This window comes from Delphinus delphis, chromosome 3 (assembly GCF_949987515.2).
Source record: "Delphinus delphis chromosome 3, mDelDel1.2, whole genome shotgun sequence".
In the NCBI taxonomy this organism is placed as follows: Eukaryota; Metazoa; Chordata; class Mammalia; order Artiodactyla; family Delphinidae; genus Delphinus; species Delphinus delphis.
In genome coordinates this window covers 60,877,629-60,883,628 of record NC_082685.1, presented here as the reverse complement: position 1 = coordinate 60,883,628, position 6,000 = coordinate 60,877,629, and positions in this window count along the sequence as shown.

Genomic DNA, 6,000 nt, shown 5'->3' with positions numbered 1-6,000 from the left:
ATTCATTAAAATTGTTTCCTATTAAAACATTCAAAAATATATTTGCATGCAATGATGAGCCCATCATTCTGTGCTACTCAGATATATGGCACTGTCCGTCCCTGCCCTGAGTGGTCACAGGCTACTTTTTTTAAGTTTCTTTTCATCTGTTTTACGGATCTGCATTCTTTCCCTGTGTCTTTGCTGTCAGTTAGTAGCTGTCACTTTTTGCTATGGCCGGTGTTCTGTCTGCAGGTGGTCCTGCTTGATCTTCTCATTGGCGGCTCCTATCTGTAATTTCCAATCTGTCATGGCTTAGGATACCATAGGAACAAGCTTGTTAGGGGCAGCACCACTGGCTCTGAGGGACTTGTGCATGAGGAAAGGACATGGGCTTTTGTGCATGGAAGTTGGGACAGTACTTTTGGCCTCTTGGAGACCTTTTGGCCCATTTCCTGGCTCCTAAGATATTTTGAAGAGGTAAGATCGCCTGAGGGTTGGATATAACTTGTGACTGCCTTTGGTTTGGGAGGGACATCCGGTTCCTTTTCCTAAAGCAGAGTCGCTTGACAGGTCAATGTGAGAATGCACATTGACCTGGAGCCCAGAGGTTGCCCACTGTTAATAGATTGGCCAAAGCCACCTGCAGAGTGAGTTGTCCATAGGCAGATACTTGGGAGGTGGCTCCAGGGCTGCCATCCGGGGGAACACCAGCCAGATTATCCTTTTAATGAAAATGAGCAAATGCTTGGCTGTTAGTGAGCTGAGTAATTGCCTCAGTTATCCATCCAGACCCAGACCCTTTTGCTCAAAGACAAATGCAGTTTCTCTGCCTGCCAGTCCACACATTCCACAAGCCTCTTCACTTCCATGTTGTCTGGGCCATCGTGAACCCTGCAGTTGTGTCTGTCCTTCCTTCCCAGGGCCTGGGAGGAAGATATTTGTGGAGGCAGATCTCCAGGACAACTGTCATCTATGGAGACCTCATTGCCAGTGACACCTCTGGGACTGGGAATGTGGGCAGGACAGATGGCCCTGGGCTCTGGGAAGCTGTCCCAAGATGTTTGGTCTACCACCCACAAATAGACATTCATCATCCTGAAGCTGGAAGTTTGGTTTCTGGACTCATTTTTATGTACTGTTTATGTTGGCCACTCTCCTCAAAATAACCTTGGCCAGCTGAGGAATGAGGGAAGTCATGCTGTGTCCACTTTGAGAGGGTAGTTCCAAAGGGATGAGTTGGATGATCAGGGACTTTTCTGATGGGGTCTGGCATGCCTCTGCTTGGCAGAGCTGGGATTTTATCTGGGCTGAGTGCTCTCTTGGGAGTGGTAGCAGGGGTATTCCAGGCTGGGAGAGGCCCCAGAAGCCAGTTGGCACCACGTAGAAGGCAGTTCCTTCCCAGGCGCGGTCACCGTGGGCCAAGTAGGGTCTGGGTATGTGGCCTAGGTATCAGAGCCCTCGGGGGCCTTCCTTTCTTCTTCTAGGCCCTGTCGCATGGATTTGGGAAGCACCTGTTCTCCGTGTACCCCTCTATAACAGGCTGGGCACATTCAGCCCTCTCTCATAGGAAACACAGGTTGAGAAGTGGTGCTCTGGTCTCTCATGTCCGTCAAGAGAGTGAGACAGTATATGCAGGCATTTCCCCTCTCTCTTTTGGAGCCCAGTGTCCTCATCTGTCATTGAGGGGGCCAGATTAGAGAACCCCTGAGATTCCTTCCAGATAACACGACACATACAAAGCCACCTGCCTGGCAATTCTCCTCAATAAAGGGTGTAAGCGTCTGTTCCCATACGTAGACCCCTAGGCGTGGAGTTCACGCAAGGCAGGGGATCAATTGCACCCTTGCTGGCAACTTTTAAGATCTTCTTTTTGTCTTTGGGGTTATCCAGTTTCACTGTAGTAGGTGTAAGTGTGAGTTTCTTTTTTTCTATCCTACTTGGGATTCATTGGGCTTCCTAAATCTGAGGGTTGATACCTTTTACCAATTCTGGAACAGCGTCTGTCATTATCTATTTCCCCTCTCTCATTCTACTATCTTCAGGGAATCTGATGAGATATATAATAAATAAACGTTCTCAATCTATCTTCCATTAAATTTTGCAGGGAAGAACTTATAACGGAAAGATTTACTTTTTGCTTACAGATTTGTAGGTTGGCTCTGGTGGCTCCATTCCATACTGAGGGTCAGGTTTGGGCCTGATCCACGTGTTGTCATTCCAGGACCCAGGCAGAAGGGACAGCAGTTACCTGCATGTGAGAGGCCAAGGAAGACCACAGGAGTATGTTTAACCTCAGTATACATCGTGTCCACTCACATTCCATTTGCCAAAGAAAATCACATGGCTAAGCCCAAAACAGTAGGTGGGAAGTCTCATTCACTCATGGAGGGGACTAAGGAAAGGCGATTATTTGCTGAGCGATAATGCGCTGTCCTGCAGTCTGTCCACCTAGTCACAAATATTCACCTTAAGCAAAACACACGTCCTCTCTCCCCAAGACTGTACAACATTCTATCCAGTGATAGAATCAGGCTTAGAATCTTGTAATCTCCAACAGTTCTCTTGACCCAGAGGCCTGTGAACTAAAGAGACAAGTATTTGCTCCCTATCCCCACCCCCTTCCCCGGCAAAAATAAAAACTACACAATATGCAATTGAATAATGGGGACAAAGTAATTACAATTATTATTCCCATTGAATCGAGGAAGAATGGGAGGAGCAAAGCAGTGGTCCACAGTAGATTCCTCCTTCTGGGAAAATACGGTGAGATCCTCTTCTGCGGAGGGTAGACAATATTCCTTGATTATTCCTTGAATATTCCTGGATTCCCTGATTCTTGGAGTAGCACGCACATCCATTGTTCTCTGTGGCTCCTGGTTTCACCCCTTGGGAGTTTCTCCCTCTTCCGTTGTCCTCCTTGCCTCCCTCCAAAGAAAGTGTTAAAAAATACGACTTCCTTCACTGGCTGAGAAACTTTCTCAGCCTCCTCCCCTGTCTGTGGAAAGTTGCGGGGGCCACGGGCTTTTTTAATGGCAATATTTCTGGTAATACAATACTCTCAAAATCATGTTTAAAAATGTATTTGACTTTTAGTTTTATTACATACCTCTAAAAATGTTTTTGAGTTCCAACTCCATATGCCACAAGCCAGTCTCACAATTCTTTTGAGGCCTGCCCCTCCCCCTCTCCTTCCCTTTCCCTCTCCCTCTCTTTCTCTCTCACTTTAATTATAGGTATTCTGAGTTAATCAGGCTTCCATGAGAGGAAAGCCTGACTTTGTCCTTGATCTACCCGGTATGATCTTAATCCCTTCAGATGTGAACAAATGCTGTGTGATGGCCACATCTGTGGTTTGATCTCTGTTCTGAGACAGTGTCTTAAAGGCTGTGCCCTTGATTTGGTCTTTGACCTAAGACTGAGTCTTATGGCTACACCCTCAACTTGGTGGGAAAGCATTTCCATTTTGCAGCTTTGCAAGTCCAGGGACTTTAGAACCACCTCCATTCTGCTTGCAAACTGGTCAGTTCTTCCCTGAGCTCATTTCTCTCTTGTAGCACCTTATGAAATGCAGCTAGTAACATCTGACTCACCCAAGGAATCATCTTTTCTGACTCTTCTTCACTGGAAGCCATAAATATATCAGGTGTATGTCCAGCTTTCCAGGTCTCATGGGCAGCACTTTTACCACCACATAACCCAAGTGCCATTTCTCTAGCCCTGTTTAGGTTTCCTTCCCACTTGCTGCCCAGTCCCAAAGCCAGTGACACATATTTTAGGTTGTGATAGCAGCCCACTTCTAGGTACCAACTTCTGTGTTAGTTCTAGCAGCAGTCGTACTTTCTAATAACTCCAGGGCTTACAGCAAAAAAAAAAAAAAAAAAAAGCAACAACAAAAGAACTTACCTTTTACTCAGGGATCTGCAGGGCGTCTGTTCTGCTCCAGGCTGTGGGTCAGGCTCAGGTCCACTCAACTGTGGATATTCTGGGCTCCAGGCTGAAGTACCAACCGCTGTGTAGGGCATGTGCTCTTCTCACGGCACGTCACAGAGTGTGAGCAATAGCTTCGTTTTACACGTTTCTTTCATTTTCTCCCCCATCGCATTCTATCTTTGTGCCAGTTTCCAAGTTGTTTCTTTAGATCTTTTCCAGCTAATTTATTCTCACATCAGCTCTCTTTAACCGTTCGTTGGGCTTCTAATTTCATTTTTCATTTCTGGAAATTCTAGTTGATTCTTTTTCAGGTTTGCCTGGTCAGTCTTGAAATGTTCTTTTCCCATTATGTTTAAGCTTACAGGTCTTAATTTATATTTTGTACCTGCAAATTTGATATCTGGTCCTTGGGGCCCAATTTTCCCGCCGTTGTTCTTGCTGACTCTCACTCCTGGTGCCTTCTCTCCTTGGGTATTTGGTAATTTTTCATGGTGAGTTTATAGCTAACCGATTGTAATCTGCAAAATTCTTAGGGGGCCGGGGGTGAGCGTGCATCCCTTCAGAGAGGTTTTGTGAAGGCTTCTTCCTGGTGCCCAGGGATGCTACCTCTCTGAAATCACTTTAAATCAATGTCTCTTCCTGGAGTTTCCCAGACTGAGAAGGTGTTGTAAATTCATACCCAAACCTGAGTGAAGGCAGGCTTGGGCTGTGATCTCCTATGAGATGTTTCTGGGGTATTTCTCATTCAGAGCCAAGGCTGGAGATGGCCATATTTCCTGGTGGTCTCCTTTTCCAGTGACTGGATTGGAGGAGGTATATCTCTTAGAGAGCCCTGGATCCGGGCAGAGATCTCAGTTCAGACCTCCCTCTTTTGTGGGCCAAAGGCTTTATCTGCTTCTGGGATTGGCAGATGTCCTGGGGGCAGCCCATGGCTTTAGTGTTCACATGGCCTTGACCTCCTTCTAGCACTGCTGGTTTCCCACATCTGCTCCCTTCCTCTCTTCCTTCCCTCTTTGCTTCCTTTGCTTAGCCTTTAAATTTATGTTTATCATGTCTTATCCAACATTTCTGGATGTTTATGGTGGGAAGGTGGCCTGGCACCCCTCCGTAGGACACTTGCTCCCGGGGTGCACAGTGGGCCCTGTTTCTCAAGAAGCTTCAGGGGGCACAGCCCTGGACTCAGCCCAGGGGCCATCCAGAGGAAGGAAAAGACTCACTTTCCCTTTATGAAGTTCTTGTCCGAGGACAGGGTGGACAGACACAAGGAGGTGGAAGAGGACTAATGACCGTGCATTTATTGAGCACCTACTGTGTGCAAGATCCTGTGTTGGCGCCTCTCCAATACACTCATATCATCTTATTTAATCCTCATGACAACCTTTGGAAAGGCTCAGAAATGGCAAGTGACGTACCCAAGGTCACACATGTAGTAGGTGGCCAGGCTGAGAAGCCAGATCCACCCCGTTTTCACTGTCCTGTGCTTCTCTAGAAAACAAGGCACAGGTGGGCCTGGCTGTCAGGGACGGGCTGCAGAGGAAGCAGTGTGACCCTTCAGGTACCACTGTGCAGCTGGGTCTGAGTGCGTGTGTACAAGCTGACATTGGACACCGATGGAGGGGGCGCTTTGAGGGGGCCTTTCCCCCTCTTCCCTTTTCATGATGGTTGTAGAAATTCGAAAAGAACCAACAAGTCAACTTCTTAAATGAGGTGAGGGGATGCCGTGTACTGTCTGTGGAGGCAGACGGCTGTGGGCTGGCGGGGCTGCCAAAGCACTGTCGGCTTTAAAGTCGACATCTGGAGCCGCTGGTGACTTGAGTGTGGATGCTTCAGAGGCGCGTGTGGACGGGGCTTGGCCATGTGGTGCTACCTCTGCAGAAGTCCTAGTTGCCGCGTTGTAGAGTTGCTCCCCAAACATTCGCCAGGCAGGACTCGTCGGGCCCAGGATCCTCAGATGTTTTATTATTTTTTTAAATCAGGATTCATTCCCAAGGATCACAGCAGCTTTAACACACAAGTCTGGACTTAGATCTTCTCCCCCAACCCAGTAGTGTCTGCTTACACCTTTGCCACCGAGAAAGTCTCAGTTCA